This window comes from Astyanax mexicanus, chromosome 23 (genome assembly GCF_023375975.1).
Source record: "Astyanax mexicanus isolate ESR-SI-001 chromosome 23, AstMex3_surface, whole genome shotgun sequence".
In the NCBI taxonomy this organism is placed as follows: domain Eukaryota; kingdom Metazoa; phylum Chordata; class Actinopteri; order Characiformes; family Acestrorhamphidae; genus Astyanax; species Astyanax mexicanus.
In genome coordinates this window covers 14704758-14722045 of record NC_064430.1, presented here as the reverse complement: position 1 = coordinate 14722045, position 17288 = coordinate 14704758, and the positions used below count along the sequence as shown (strand labels likewise).

The 17288-nt window shown below is 39.8% G+C and overlaps 1 protein-coding gene across 2 annotated transcripts in view; it reads right to left on the bottom strand.

Moving 5' to 3' along the window:
- dgkza (diacylglycerol kinase, zeta a) overlaps positions 1-17288 on the bottom strand; it is a 244352-nt gene that overhangs the window by 204802 nt on the left and 22262 nt on the right. The window lies entirely within an intron of this gene.

The following is a 17288-nucleotide window of genomic DNA, read 5'->3' as shown; positions in this document are numbered from 1 at the left end:
TATCAATCAGGAAGGCAGAAGCGAAAGGAAGAGAAACAAACGGAAAAAGAAGACAGAGATAAGTGTTTTTTTTGTATTTGTTTTTCTATAAAACCTCTGGATTTGACGGTACACGGCGGAGAGCTTTTGTTTGTATAAAAGGGAGTCAGATTCTAGCAGGAAGGCAGAATTTGGCACAGCAATTGGAAAAATTACTGCAGGTGTAAGGAGTAGGGGTGGGAGATATGGCCCTAAGATAATATTACGATATTTCATGGTATTTTCGCGATAACGATACTCTTGGCGATATAAATTAACTTTTTTTTTTCAAGAATACACTACTGCAACAAAATGAAAGTTTTATTTTATTGTTGCATACAATTTATGTCACACCCCTACCTGAGATATTAAAAAATACAAGAATTTGATTAGATTTGTAACAGAAGTCAATGATCCAGAATGTCATGATACTAATAATGCACTCCAAATATCTCCATATATCCAGGATTAAAATTAAATAAACGATACTGGACAGATATAATTTGTCTCTAGTAGATATATAATGAGAACAGTGTGAATTGTTCTTTTGCTAAAAACAGTAAAAAAGTAAAACCCTGATGTGATAATTGGGGGTGGGTGATATGGCGCGATATTTTTAGGATATAAATATCATTCACTGTGTTCAAAAAATGTTGCCGATAATATCGCGCACAATACGATATGGCACACCCCTAATAGGGAGGCACATCCATGACTAAACTGAAGTGTGAAACCAAAACTAACCAGATCACGTGTGTACAATATTCTACAACTTTCACATGAACACTGGTTTGGACTTTGGTCCAGGCTTTCAGGTGTGAAAACACCCAGCAGCCATTTAACCCCTTAAACCCTGCATATGAGCACACACTCCACAAAGCACAATTCTGGCACAAAATGTAATCACGTGAGACCATGTGGGCATCTCTGCATTTGACAGAACCCAGCATGGTGCCTTGGTCTGTATAAAGAGACACTGAACCAGTGTGAAGTGTGTGAAGGATTTGTTGTTTTCCGTCTGATGGCTCATCAAGCTTGTTTACTCCCTGATCAGGCTGATATCAGCACTGAGGCTAAATTGCCTCTGTTGTCTGGTCGTCTGAATGAGTCTGGCTGTCTTTCTCAGTAGGACAGAGTGTCTCTCTCTCTCTCTGAATGAGTTCCCCGGCCGTTTGAGCCTATAAACTCTATCACGAGGGACAGAGGCCAGGGTTACTCTGGCGTTCGTCTCCATAGTGACCACTTATCAGCCCCCGGCACGGATCAACTGGCTCAAGAGGAGCAGGCATGCTATTGGCCGGTTCAAGCTTGTTTGCAGCATTGTCATGACGACGTAGCGCGAGGAGTGAGGAGTGGCCGGCCTGAAGATCTGAGGGTGAAGAGCAGGAAGAACACAGACTCCAACTGTGCAGAGCTGGAGAGGAGGAACGAGAGGAATTGACGGGACACACCGAAGCTCAAGGGCCAGTGGTTTAAGTGTAATACAGGACATTGCTTAAATGAGAAACAGATTGTGTGTGTGCATGTGTGTGTGTGAGCGTGTATAAGGCTGAAGTGTGTGAGAGACAAGTGATTTTAGCTAGTGACTGTTGATCAGAATGGCTTTGAACAAGAACTTTGTTATGGTCCCATTAAGGGAGTACATGAAGTTGGTGACTGTCTGCACACACAGAAGCTCTATGGCTTGGACATGTTGGAAATTAATAGAGTGAATGGGGGGGAACAAGGGATGGTAAAACAACAAACAGACTTTTGCAAATTACTGCAACCTCCATTTCAACTTCTTCACTTTTTCACTAGATTGTTTGAATATTATACATGCTTTTTAAAATATAAAGAATCAATTAATACAATTGGGAATAAAAAAACTCAGATTGAATCGGTGTAGAAAAAAAAGAACAAATACAGATTGTTCATGATAAAGACAAGTGTGAGAGAATAGGGATTTTAGATCAGAGGAACAAAAATATGCATATAGAAATATGCCCAAAAGTTACTAAAAACAAAAACATACTACAAATTTCCATTGCATTAAAATTGAGTTGAGTTAATATTTTAAATGTAAAAATCATATAAACTAATAAAACAGTCACAAAGTGAGAGAAGTCATAATCATTAATGACTAAGTGGGAGTAAAGAGGGATAAAAAACATCAGTCAGGTGATGAGCGTGATCAGCATGGCTGTCTATAAGAGCTCAGTTACACTGCCTGAGGAAGTATATGAAGTTTGGTGGCTCTAAGGACACATAAACTCTATGACTTGATTTAGTGTGAAAATAATTAGAAGTAAATGGAAGGATTAAGAGAAAAAAAAGAAATAAATATATATTTTATATACTGTATTTATTGCACTATAAGGCACAATATCAACAAATGTCTATTTTCTGGTCTATTTTCATACATAAATTACACTGGATTATAAGGCGCATTACGTGACACTAGTAAGAAACAATGGTGTCGCCATGTTTTCCTTCTAATTCAGCAACCAACAGCGAGACCTGTTAAGATAAGCTAAGTAAACATAACTGTAATTGTTAAAATATATATATATTTTAAAGTCAAACGAGCTCTGGATAATAATCTACACTGATTTCTCTCCTAAAAACTGTTTATTTGGGTGAGTAAAGCGCCTTCGTTTATTTACAGTAAGCTCAGATTTCCAGATTTCCACTATAGCTGGGTGCAGCAATGTTATCATTAGCAGCTAACTGCTAAATGCAGCACAACAAGTGCTACACTGAGGAACCCTGAGTGTTCCGGTAAGCCTGGGGCGATATTAGGTAGTGGTTGTTCCCATGTAGCTTGTTTTAGCACAGTAAACAGAGCTAGCAGTGCTTAGTGTGGATAGTGGCTAATGTTTATGCTGCTCCAGCAGTGCTAGCTGGGGTTATAACTTAAGGTGCACCTGATTATAAGGTGTACTAACGATTTTTGAGGGAAATCAAAGCGAAAAATACAGTAATACGAAAGAGTAAATGTGCATTAGGATTCACTGTAAACCACTCTATATATAACCACACACTTCCCCTTATCTGGACTCTCACTTCAGCTCCTCCTATATCTTTTCTCTCTCCTTGACCTGCTGAACTTCACATCAACAGCATGCACTAGAGTCTCTGCTGTGCATCAGGAACACTCATGTCTTCTCCACTGGTAGACCTTAATGAATATGACTATTAATGACTTGTGAAGGATCACATGCTAATGCTTCACCACTAGTGCTGCTCTGAGAGTCCTGAGAGCCGACCACTTCACTAACACTTCACAATTCCTTTTAGACACCCTGAATGCAAACAAATGAAATCGGTCTGCAAATACACCTCTGCTAGAAACCTCCTGTCTAAGGGTGCGTTCACACCTGTCTTGTTTGTTCTGGATCTTCTGACTTTTCAGCTTCACCTAAAACCAAAGTAGCATGTGCAAAAGGTTCCACAAAACCAATTACAGACAGTTGAGGCAGACTACCGTCACTCATTAAACATCAGAAAAAGGAAAAGATCCAGTTAAATCTTCCTAAAGCATCTCAGTGTGCTTGTTTTGGTCTTTTGAGGCTTCAGATGGAGATGGCTGATGAGCTGATGAGTTCAGCATCTGCAAAAGCATCTCTTGGGCGAGCTGACCTAAACCCTCCAGCCTAATCTACTGTTATTAAAGCAAACCACACAGCTGAGACCTTCTTTATCCATTAGACACACACTCGGTCTCTCTCACTCTCCATGCACACACACATTTTTTTTAATAGATGCTCATATACAGTCGTGTGTGAAGATCTGGAAACATCTGAACGTCCGTAGCCAATCCAGTGTTATGCCCCACTTTGGAGGAAGAATTTTTAACCCCTCATAAACACTCAAAAACACTGAGGAATAAGCATAACCTTGTAGAAATACCAAGCAAAAAACTAAATTAAGTAAAGCTGTAAACAGAACTAATTCCTAAAAAAAAACAATTTTTTTTTCAAAGTCAAGCCAGTGCAAAAAAAAAAACAGTTTTTTTTTGAGTAAAGTGCTTCTGTTTATTTACAGTAAGCTTAGATTCCCAAATTTCTCCAGTACTAAGGCTGAAGCATTAGCATTAGCCCCAAACCTGTAGCCGGACAGCACTTTTTTGAGGAACCCTGAGTGAGGGTTCCAGTTCCAGTGAGCTAGGACAATATTAGCTAGTGGTTCATATAGCTAGTAGCTTGTTTTAACCAAGTAAATATGCAGATTACAGCCCAATATACTCATCACTTAAAGGCTAAAGAGCTAGGCAGTTAGAGGCTTATGCTAATACTGCTTCATCAGTGTTAGCTGGGGTTAGCAGCAGGCTGCACACCGATATACTCACCTCTGAAAAGCTAAAGAGCTAGTGCTTAGCGCGGTTAGCAGCAAATGCTAATACTGCTTCAGCCTCAGAGCTAAAGAGAAGCTAAATACTGTACAAAAATAAAGAAACAATTTATTTAATTTGCAAACACTGCAGGTTGATTCTGTTTTAAAAAAAAAAGAACAAATGCAGATTTTTGATTATCGAGATGAACACGTCAATTTGGGAGAGATCACAACACAAAAAATGTTTCTAGAGGGATCTTAAATACCTCCTTACTCCCAAAATAGTAAAATACATACAATAAGTCCTAAAGCTATATCTACACACAAGCACTAGATTTCAGATATCCACATACAGTATGAATAATACTGTAAATACTGCTCTATTACAATTATATAATATTCAGTTTAGATTTACAATACAACATTTTGTGACTTGCACAGTACACTACATAGGAAGTGAGTAGTGTATAATTTAAGCATTGACCTATTTTTTTTTGTCTAACATACGGTGGTGTGAAAAGTTTGGACACCCCAGATCAGTTTTTTAAAATAATTTTTCTTCATCAATTTCAGTTAAATATATCATATAGTAGATGAGCACAGTGATTTTTGAGAAGTGAAATTAAGTTTATAGGATTTATAGAAAGTGTGCAATAATTCTTAAAAAAAATTAGGCAGGTGCATAAAGTTGGGCACCCTTGTAATTTTATTGATTTGAATAACTTCAGCAGTAATTATTAAAACACAAAATTGGTTTGGTAAGCTCACTGACACTTGACCTACATATTCAGATGAATGTAATTATGAGAAAGGGTTCAGGTGGCGATCTGCAAGTTTGTCTCCTCTTTGTATCTTTACTAACATAAATTTGGGTCGCCCAAATTTATGTACCTGCCTACTGTAGTTTAAAGAATTATTATTACACTTTCTGTAAATCCTATAAACCTCATTTTACTTCTCAAATATTACTGTGTTCATCTGCTTTATGATACATTTAACTAAAATTGCTGATCCAAACAACCAATGATTTAAAAAGTCATGACAATAAAAATCATGACAATTATCAGGGGTGCCCAATTTTTTCATACCACTGTAACTCTAACAGCAACAGCTCCAGATGGGTAATACCCATAATACCCCTAAGAGCTCCCATATTTCAGCATCCCAGAAGTTTGATGAGCCAAATATAACTGACCCAGTGCAGAACTGTGGCAGATGAGATGACCCGACCCAGTCCTATTGCTGCCTTTGTGGAAATCATGTTTCCACTGTGAAATGCAATAAAACAGATAAAACCAAAGTAATTCTTTATTACAGCTAAGAACTTTTAACTTTGAAAATACACCAATAGAAATGCCTTTAAAATTATTTCTAACTTAAGATTTTTACAATACTTTCACCAGATATGTGATGTTAGTCACAGCACACAAAGTTAAAGGTTGTTGTACATTTTTTCCTGTTTTAAGTGTTTACTTTAAATTTCATGTGACCCAATTCATTCTAATAGTGTGACGGTCTGTACAGTACTTGGCATTCCAGTTTTTGTAAGCAGCTCTATATAAATAAAGGTTGTTATTGTTTTGGAAAAACAGTGGCTCTATTAGAACATACACTGACTTGTGTGTTCAGTGCTGTGCCTCCATGAGTCTCTAAAGGCTGGTTTATATTTCTGCATTAAGTCAACATGCTGTCTGTAGCGTAGCCTTATGCTGCTGTGCACATTTATACTTCAACATTTGTGTGTCATTTTGCATCTTAAACCAAGAAGAAGGTGGGAATCTATGGTTGGTAACAAGAGCCTCAGTGGACCAATAACAGGTGCCTTGTCCACGTCGCACAATGCCTGTCTGGACTGGCTGTAGAAACTTCTGACTGGGATCCCACCATCCTGTTTTCAGTGTGTAATGTTGTCATATGACTATTAAATGAAATGTGCAGTGTCTCTATATGAGGCTAAAGGGTCACTGTTTGAAAAAATTAAGTATCATGATGTACAGAAACAGAAATGTAATGTCCGCATTTAAGGGTGCAGGGTCTCAAGAGGTTAAAATGTTCTTTAATTCTTAATAAATTTGTTCTGTTGAGAAGTGAAAAGACTGTTGCATGTGTGTGGCCTACAAGCTACTGAGAAGGACTCTTCATAGGATAGCCCTACAGGTGCCGAGTGGTCCAGCGGTCTAGAGCGCTGCCACTATGAGCCATAAAATTGGCCCTGCTCCTTCCGGGTGGGTAAATGGCACTCTCTCCACAGGGCGTCTGTGAGCTGATGTACCGGAACCGAATGAAGCAGTGGCTGGCTTCACGTGTATCGGAGAAAGCATGTGTTAGTCTTCACTCTCCTGGTGTGTTGGGACATTACTAGTGATAGGGGGAGTCCTAATAAATGGGTTAGGTAATTGGCTGTGTAAATTGGGGAGAAAAAAATAAAATAAATAAAAATAGGATCGCCCTACTGTGGATCTGTCTTATGCCTAGCTCAGACTACACAACATTTTGGACATCTTTGTTTTGTGTCTTACTCAGGGAACTGGCAACACTACCTGTTAGTCACCGACCAATCATCATCCATGTCCTGGCATAGGTTTGCTAGGTCGCCTCCAGTTTCAGTGCATGTAAACTGGATATTTCATGGATGAAGTAAGTCCAGCAAACCGTAGGAGCACTGTACCTCTTTCTTTTTACAAGAAAGAGAACGCTCTGTGTTGATATTGGTCAGTGCCAGGGAGCATATCACGGAGCATGTCAAACTAGGCGATAAAGTACAAAAAAATCTAACATGCTAGGCTTTTCGTTGGATAGTCGCACAGCATTGCTCACATCAGATTACTGCTTATTGACTATGGATTATTTTCACACCTGTAGTTAGTTTTCTATGGTCCGAATCAGTTGAGTTTGTTTACTTGGAGCATGCACAAATATACCACGCTAGTGCACTCTCTCCTCTGATTGTCCTCTGAGCTGCCTGGCGCGGGAGCAAGTAAGTAAATATAGTGAGATGAGTAGCGAATGCAGCACAGACTGCGCGTGTAAACAGCATGGAGCAGCAGAGACAGCATTTGTTCATAGCTGTGGTAATTAGTATTACCTGGCTAATATATCAGATTACCCTGCACCTTATCAGCAGAATAGCTCAAATAAAAGAAGTATATTTAGTAGCTGAGTTGAATCGAGACCGAATCATGTTCTCAACACAAGCGACACGCTCTAGAAGTCGCTTGAGACCGGACTGAGCCCACCTCCTCTAGCTGGTCTCGGTCTGGTTGTTTTGATGCGTCCCCGAGTGTGATTACTGTTTTCACACCTGCCCTATTGAACCGCACTAAGGGTACAAACCAACTAAAAAGTCTGTTTTAACCAGACCAAATAGTGCTGGTGTGATAAAAACACCCTATGAAATTCGGATCCAAAATCAGGCTAAATTTGCGTAGTCAGATCCAGGCATTACCTCAACTGAGGCCTAAGCTTATTTGTTTCACGAATTAGGTGCCACATTACTAGACCACAATAACAAATGAAACAAAAGGATCATCCTTTCAGAATGAGAGAGTGCAATCTAGTAAAGCTAATCATAAAGGCCCTCAGATATGGATGTGTGCGTGCTAACTGATCATTTAGCTGAATTAGCAAACGCCCACTAGCTGTTATTCAGCAACAGCTATCCACTTCCACACACACACACACACACACACACACAAAATTACCATCCTCCCCACCCGGCACTGTCCATTTGTCTGCTAAAAAATTTCAGCAGCTCAGCTGTAGACAGTACATGCTGAGTGATTGTACAGTTCGTTTCAAAATGATGCGTCACTTTTAATATTCTGCTTTCAAGAACAGTTAACATTAATACACACGGACAAATTCAACTGAATACATCAGTTGCAAGGCCATTACCCACTCCAGACTTCAGTTAGTGTGTGTGTGTGTGTGTGTGTGTGTTCATGCATGTGTGAGTGGTGAGTATGTGTGTGTGTCCGTCTACATGATAGGGAGGTTCATCCATGCAATTTCCCCCTCATCAGCCACTGGAAAAGATAAGTAGTTTTCTACAGCCCTGTACTTATTTTACCCACAATCCCTCCAATTACAGCATCATTCTACAACTCTTACAAGAAAATTCTCTCTCCTTCACTCACTCACTCTCTCCCCATCACTTCAACACCATGCCCCCCCAAACCATCCACTCTTTCTCATTAAATTTGGTCTCTTCATCTTTTCTGGCCCACGAGAGTAGCCATCCTGTCGTCATGGCGACCCCCCTCAGATCTTCCCTGCTTTTAATAAAACACTTTTTTTCTCATCACTCGCTAAAGCACACACGCACATACACACACAAACACACAATACAAACACATCCAGCTACTGCACACAAAGAAACGTATTACTTTCCATTTCACAGCTCAGAGTTCTGCTCACCAACCAACCCCTTCTTCAGCAGGGAGATGACAAAATGAGTTCATGACTAGTGGAAAGAAGAACAGAGCGATCACACACATCTTCTTACACCTCCTGTATTCGACATGACACACCATTACTCAACACAACACTTTCATAACTCATGTCCACACTAGAGGTGCACGAATTAGTCGACTAGTCAATTATTTTTTTACAATTTACAATATCTCTTTTTATGCGCTGTACAAAAAACATGTTCATGTTTCAAGTACTTTTCACATAATCACTCTCACATACGGAAGTCTCACCAGCTCTATTCTTGCCTAAGATCAAGCTTAACTGCATTAGAAGCAAAAAAAAATTCAATCTCTCTGATCCGCTGACTTGTCACAGACAGAAGGTACAGATCCCTCCCTCAGACAAAGTCTGCTGGCTAGTCCTGCTGTGTACTGTCAGAGCTTCTCAACCAAAATGACCAAAATGCAGTTTCTTCAACTGATCTAGTGGGTGAGGGTTTGGTTGGGGTTGAGGGGGTAAGGGGTGGTGGTGATGGGTGGTTCTATGCAGGTTTCCTTATTGTGATATCACAATAAGATAGCCATCCAAACAGCTCATACAAGCATTTATGATTCCTGAAACTCTTTCAACAGATTCACAGAAAACTAATGGATGGATTTATTTTGAGCTTGAAGTGTTTATAGGGGCAGCTGAGGCCTAAGTTGAAATACAAAAGCATGCAAAAAGTGAGTTTTTCATAATTTGTACCTTTTAATGTGAAAAGTACTCGTATTTAGTGAGTAAATATGTGATCAATTGTGTTTAGGAGCTTTTGTGGACTGCCTTTCAGACCCCAGTACTTTGTGTAGTGTGCAGTGTTGGGAGTAACGGCGTTAAAACTAACGCCGTTACTAACGCCGTTACTTTTTTTCAGTAACGAGTAATCTAACTAATTACTCTGACTGTAACTATAACGCCGTTACCATTTCCGACACCCCGTTACTGCACGTTACTTTAGCCGCTCTATGAACTTTTTTTTTTTTTTTTTTTAAACTTCGCTTTGCCCTGGTTGACCCCTCCTCTTTCCGGTGAACTTGAGCTTCTGGCCGCTGTGCCTGTAGGTTTACGTGGTTTGGCGTGGTGAAGTGAGGCACAATTGTGACGATTTGCGTGCTCTAATCAATTCAGTGATTGCCGTGGACAGGCCAAGTTCCGAATTAAGGACGTTAAGCTCTTTTTAGCTGCTCCGTTTTTGTGGTGCTGCTGCTTTCTCTTTTAGAGCTTAGATTCTCTGCCTGAACCCGACCTGACCTGAGGACCGACCCGAAATCGGGCTCCTATTTTTATTTTATATAAAGCTCTGGTGGGATAATCACAATGTTGCTAAGTAACCAATTATTATTGTTCCCTAAAGCGAACGAAATAGCGAAAACTGAAAGTGAAAAAACATTTGTGTTAACTGAATCGGTAATTAAAAGGAAAAAACATAACTATCTCGAACTGTGTTTATAAAATTAACTAAAACGAACTGAAACTACTGATAGAACACCCTCATTTTCGTGTTTAATTTATTTATAAGCGCTGTTGTACAGCGGAGTTGTACAGCGGGAGGTGTTGTGCCGAGCGCGCGGCACCTCGTGGTCCGTTAGTTCTTGTGTAAAGCGCTCGCGCTATAGCCGCAAAATACGACAGAAAACACTGAGAATGTATGGGATTACAATATGAGCGCGAGGCAGATGAAAGAGAAACAGGAGATACAGTATGTGAGAACCTTTACCTGTGAGTAGCTCATACCAGAAATCTCTCTCTCTCTCTCTCACGTTTCTTAGATTGATCTGTCTTATGGGATGTGTGAAAACTAATAAAAACTAGCAAGCCCACCCTAAAACTTACTGAACAGAAAACATAAAAACAAAATAAAATTAAACTATAATAAAAAGGGAAAAAGGGTAATCACGTAGCTCTGGGCGCACGTGAACGCCTCCGCGTTTGAGCATTGTGTGTAGCTGTTTTTAAAAATCATTTAAATTAAATAATAGTTCTTTGCTTTTATGTTACAGTGTTAATTAACATAATTCTGATTATATTTCGCTCATTCAATCAGCCCGAAAACAGACAGTTTATGGGGCGAATCGGGCTCATAATGACAGTTCATGGTTCGGGTTGAGTCGGGCTTGGGCAGAACGTGCACGGGCTCGGGCTGGGTTGGGTCAGATTTTTTGGGCCCGATCTAAGCTCTATTCTCTTTTGGCGAAGCTGTTATATTAATACTATTTTAACGGTCATTAGATTGTTGTTTTTGTCCATTTTTTTGTTTTGTTTATATATACATGTTTTCTTTGAGTGTGGCTTGGTTTGTTTAATTTCATCCCCAGACGCGTTTTTTCCGTTTTTTTTTCAGTATTACAAGTTTTAGTAATTTTCTTTGGTTGTGTGGAGAATTTCGTTTTATTTTTTTGAAATTCGTTAGATTATATTTTTGTCAACATTTTGGGTTTATTTTTGTTTGTTATTTTTCTAATAATAATAGTAAATGCATAATTGATTTCCTTTTTTTTGACGGGCGAATAAAATAATAAATAATATAATAAAAAGTAACGCGATAGTTACTTTTACTGGTAACTAATTACTTTTACAGTTTAGTAACTCCGTTAGTAACTCAGTTACTTTTTTGGAGAAGTAACTAGTAACTATAACTAATTACTTTTTCAAAGTAACGTGCCCAACACTGGTAGTGTGTAACTACAAACTAACAATTTTGGAGTCTAACTAACTTAAATTTGGAGCTTATTATCTCCTCTAATTTTTGCAGCCTTAATCGATATTGATGTGAAACGGGATTAATTATGATCTAATTAGATCTTAATTAAGACCTAAATTAGTTTACACTCCTCCAAGGTTTTCGGCTTGTTGTGTTCACTGTAGACCTCTACCTCTCTACCTCGCTCTGCCTCCAGCTTTGTTATGTCACTCTCTGTTGTTACACAAAAGTAATGCATTTTGAGTTGCTGTTATTAAAGATGTTATCACAGCTATGTGATAAAAACTCAATAAAATATTTATCAATAAAAACTCATATCAGGCAATCTCTAGTTTGAATCCTGCTTATGTAGCTTGCCATCGGCTACCGAAGCCCTGAGAGAGCACAATTGGCCTTGCTCTCTTTGGGAGGGTAGATGGAACTCTTTCCTCAAATCACTCCAAAGGGTGATGTCGATCTGGCATGTATGAGCTGATGTATCAGAACCGAGTCGCTGCGCTTTCCTCTAAATGTGCGCTGTAATGCTACATCAACAGCAGTTCACTTTGTATAAGTCGGAGGAGGCATGTGCTGGTCTTCACCATCCTGGAGTTGGGGCATTACTAGTGATAGGGGGAGTCCTAATGAGTGGGTTTAGTTATTGTCTGTGCAAACTGGAAAAAAATATATATATATTATATATATATATAAAATAATCATGCACCCACAAATACACACTCAAATCAAATATCCTCTTCGATTATCACAGAAAAAATGCTACTCTTTTATTGCCACCCACCATGCTGTCCACTTTAGGGTGGAGTAGTAGAGTAGTAAAGGAGTGTCCCATCCATCTAGCACCTGCAATCGCCTTGCCATGAGAACGTCAAACAGTGTTCAGCCTCATTTACAAGATAACACCTCACAATTTTGCAGGTGTTGGAGCTGCCCAGTGATCTTACCCTGAGGGTAAAGGTGCATACTGCTGTCCCATGACATTTGGCATGTCTTTTTGCATGCTACAACAGCACAATAGCACAGGCCCTGTCCTATTACTCGCACTCCATGTCAGCACATGCCTGCTTAAGGTGTTCAAAGGCTGCAGGGTGTCCCAGTTCTAAACATTCCCCAAACTAAGGGGGTTACTGGTCTCTCTAACTGGCACCTGATAGGTTAATCTTAGCCCGAGTCTGCATCAGAAAACACAAAAACACTTGTGTGCACAGTAGCTCAGTAGCTATTTCCTTGAACCAGTAGCATAAAGCATAATCAGCATTTCCCAGAGGTCTACAGCAGTTCACAGCAGTTTACAGCAGTTGGCAGCTTCCCTGTGCATTTTCTCTGGAGTTTCTGCAGATCCTGAAGTTCTGTGTTGTTCCTGATTGCAGAAACTTGCAGCGAGTTTCAGAAGCTCATGTCCGGACACGCCTCAGCTGCGAGTGAGTAAAGACGGGTCAATGACAAAGCTGAATCTTATGCATGCACGCAGCCCTGACAGAAACTCATCTCACTCCCACATACGGCAATGATTCTTCTCATCGATCTTTAAAATCCTCCGGCCCACTGTTCGGCTTTATGACCTGACCTTTTGCACTCCTCATCATGGAGACGCCGGTTCATTTCTCCGGATGAGCAGATTAAAACCCTCCTCCCACAGCAAGCTCTTTGCTGAGCAGCAGATCGGGGAAACCTGACTCATTCTCCAGCTTTAATGACACGAGCTTCTCCTGGGCACGACTTCCTAGAAAATATGGCTGAGCTGAATTTATTACAAGCATATAAAACTCTGTGCCCGAGACAAATCTATAGCAAACACATCCCATATACTCAAGGAAAATGCTCTTGTCTGCTTTACTCATTCAATGGGTGGAAGACTAGAAGATTTGTTCACAAAACTTTAGAAAGTAATCTGCTTACTGATTAAATTCACCAAACTGTTTAAAATGTTTTGTTTTTTTTGGCTTTTTTAAAATGTATTTTCTTTTTCATTTTTTTCCCAATTTAGCTAGTCAGCTGTATATGGTGATGCCACAACAAGAGGATTGTTAGGACTAGCACATGCCTCCTCCGATACATGTGAAGTCAGCCACCGCCTCTTTTGGAACTGCTGCTGATGCAGCATTACCGAGTAGCATCACAGTGCATTTGGAGGAAAGCGCAGCGACTTGGTTCCGATACATCAGCTCACAGATGCCTTGTGCTGATTGACATCACCCTAGGGGATGATGAGGGGAAAATCTACCCACCATGAAACAGCAAGGCCAGAGCTCCGGCAGCTGATGGCAAGCTACATGAACGGGACTCCAACCAGCAATCTACCCAACATAGTGTGAGTGCTTTAGACTGCTGGACCCACCAAACCAAACTGTATTTATCGCTGATAAGTGCAGCTGGCAGGTAAGAATGGATCAATAATGCAGGCACTACTTTTAACGTTATATAATATTCAACAGACAGAATTCACTGCTAAATAAACTATAAATAATGCTTTTAGTTCACTCTGGAAAGACTTCGAGATACGATCAATAACCTTTTCCTCCACACGAAGTGGAGTTTGTCTCAATATCACAGCGCCTCTTTAAATATTCAATTACGTCCCTCGTAATCAAATTTGTCCAACAGCAGAAAAAAGTGTCTGTGGAGTTGCAGACTAGCCCACGTAATGATGGCAGGTCTTTCCGTTGTCATCTGGAGAAGGAAATCTGATAAAGATCTTAGCAGCGAAGTGAGTCTGGTCTTCCAGAAACGCATCATGATCTCCTTCATCCTAATCAGTCGTGGTGGACTACAAAGCCCATAATTTATAATGCATGCAGGCCTGGTGGCTCTAATGTCATTAGGCTGCTTCAATGAGCCACGTGCGACTTCATAAAGGACCAGCTGGTTCGGTGCCATCTGCAGACAAACAAATAGGATCAGCAACCCACAACTGCCCACACATAACCAAACATGTCATGCAGCCTGTATGCACATTATACAGAACACCAAATATAGAGATATATATTCTATATTCGACATGGTCCCCTATTCATTTTCAATGGGTAGAAGTGAAAAAATGTGCAAGGGATTGTGGGATAGCAGACAGAGTGAACCTGACTTCAAATTCTAAAAGAATTTGGAAAGTGAGAGAATAGCAGTTTTACAGCATGAAAGTACTTCTTAACAATTGGAACTGCCTGATGCAACTGTCTCAACACAGGCCTAAATCATAGCAATATGATAACTCTTATGTAAGAATTTTACCAGTCAGGTTGTAAGGAGCAGTAAAGCCACTCTGCTGAAGTACAGAGTTATACAGGAGTTTCAGTTTCATTCTCCAGCACTGAGACTTTAGCAGTATTAGCATTAGCTGCTAACTACACTAAGTGTTTGCTCTCTCGCTGTTCAGGTGAGTATTATCAGAATGTAGCATGATGCTACGCCGGCTAGCACTGCTAGAGCAGCATTAGCATTAGCTAATGGATGAATAATGCAATGATTTGGTTGCATTTAGTGACCAGCACTTTAGTAAGGTGAGGATAAGGCCTGTCACGATAAAATGTTATCGTGGACGATATATTGTTGCAGAAATTATTGTGATGAATGAAATCATTGTCATTTCAAGATTAAATGTTAATTAAATTTCAAGATTAAATGTTACTGATATAATGATGAAAGAAAAGCATAACAAAGCACTTGTATCCTTTTAAAGACAACTACATTTTAATTAATCATAGTTTGAAAAAGATATACTTTTTTCTTCACCTGCTGCAGTCCAGTTACAGTTATTGAGGCATTGGTCTGGTATTGCATGACTGGCTAAAATACTGTTCACTGTTATATAAGTGAACAAACATTCAAATAACCACTATAGACAGATAGATATCACAATTATCAAATATTTTTGAGGTATCGTGACAGGCCTAGGCCTAAATGGAACAGTACTTGGGCTGCGACTGATGACATTTCCCGAGTCCACAAAAATACAAGTACAGACAAGAAAGCAGATTGAGAAAAGGCCCCAGTCAGGATGTTCGACGGTTACCATCTCGACTTATCATCATCTCCCCAGCCTAATGCTGAAATGGACGGTTTTATACCTCTATATTAGCCCATGCGTTGCATTGGGAACTGTGCCAAAACGTTTATGCTCAACCACGGCCGTTTCAAGGCATTTGAGGGCCCAGAGTAAAATAGAACCCATCCAGCAGCCTATGCCCTGCTGACCTGGAAAAAACTACAGGGCACATTTTTTTAAAGTATATTGGATGTACAGAGTGAAATATTTTCATTAGGAGGGCCCCATATTGCAAACTGTCCAGCGAAAAGTTAAGAGTTAGCATTACCATATTTTTCAGCTGCTTTCACAACTACCTACTTGTAGCTTAAAGCTCCACTAGGTAGGATTGAGATTTTACTTCTTTAAAAAGATAAAAAAAAATCAAGGAAATCCTACCTAGTGGTGCTTTAACATAGCAGATTTAAGCATTCTACTGTTTCACCCTCATGCTTTAAAGTCAGTGAACAGCTGGTGTGCATAGATAGCCTTCTACTAGACATGAATGTTCCAGACTGGTTATATGATGCACTGAATTATCATAGGCTTATACCTACGCTCATAACCAGTCGTTGTTAGGGGGCCCCAGGCTAACTCAGGGCCATAGGCACTTCAGCAATTCATTGGTTTGCTTGCCTTGTTGCAACAGGCCTGTCTTTATCCTATTTTACTTGCAATACTGTACAAGCTGTCTCTGTGCATTTGAACAACTGTGTCAAGAATGGGTGCAATTTCCTGTAGCTAAACACAAACATTGACATAAAACAACATTCACACTAAAAAAAAAACAAGTGTGTGTGTGTAAGCTTGGGTGATGGAGATGGTATATTAATCCTGTTCTGGATTAGATAGCTGAGCACTGAGCTCTTCCTCTGTCTGACCTATCACAGACCTCTCTCTGCATCACACACATGCTCAGATTATCCCCCCGGCCTGCTGCTGTTGAGTGGTGTGAGAGAGCTGCTTGAGACAAGGTGTGGGACAATGTGCTTCACCCAGATGTCGTTCCAGATGTTGCCATAGAGCCTGCATGATACCCTGCAAACAGTTTCAGGCAAAACGAAATCCCTTTTAAAGAGTTTTCACGTGTCGGCAGATTCCTTTCTGGAACTGCAGTACAGAAGTATAGGTAATAGGTAGGATATGTTTCATTCGCGTCTGTGATAAACTGCAATATCATGTATTTGGGAGAAATACTCAACTCAACTTTGGTCTGATATTGGGTTGTATAAGATAAACACATATTAAAAGTAATTTATATAAAAACACAAATGTATTTTCTATAAAAATACAAAGATCAGAGCAGATCAACACCTGTCACATTAAGGTACTTGAAAGCAGATAAACTGGATCTGGATATGGATATTGAGTGTCTGGACACTGAATATTTGGCAACCAAAAATATTAGTGAAAAATCATATTTCGTCATGTTTTGTATCATCGTTTTCTCGAATGGCAGAACCGAAGATATTTTAGGTGTAAGTGGCAGACTCCCACTCAAACCCACCCCCCGCCCCCTTAGCATGGCTGTGGAGTGTGGAAAAGTCCACAGGGAGAATTAAAAGCATTCAGCATCACTCGTAATGTTTTCTTCAAAACTGGCTGTTTTCCAGCTGGAAGATACAAGCTGTCCAGAGTTAGCATAGTAATGTAAGCTAAGCTAATTCTTTTTTATCCTTACTGCATTTCTCTATGTAAGTTTTACATGTGACTTGAATAGACCTGCAGAGGTACATTTAGAATTAGAATAGCAGTTCTGAGGTACATTTAGGAGTGGAAATTCACTGC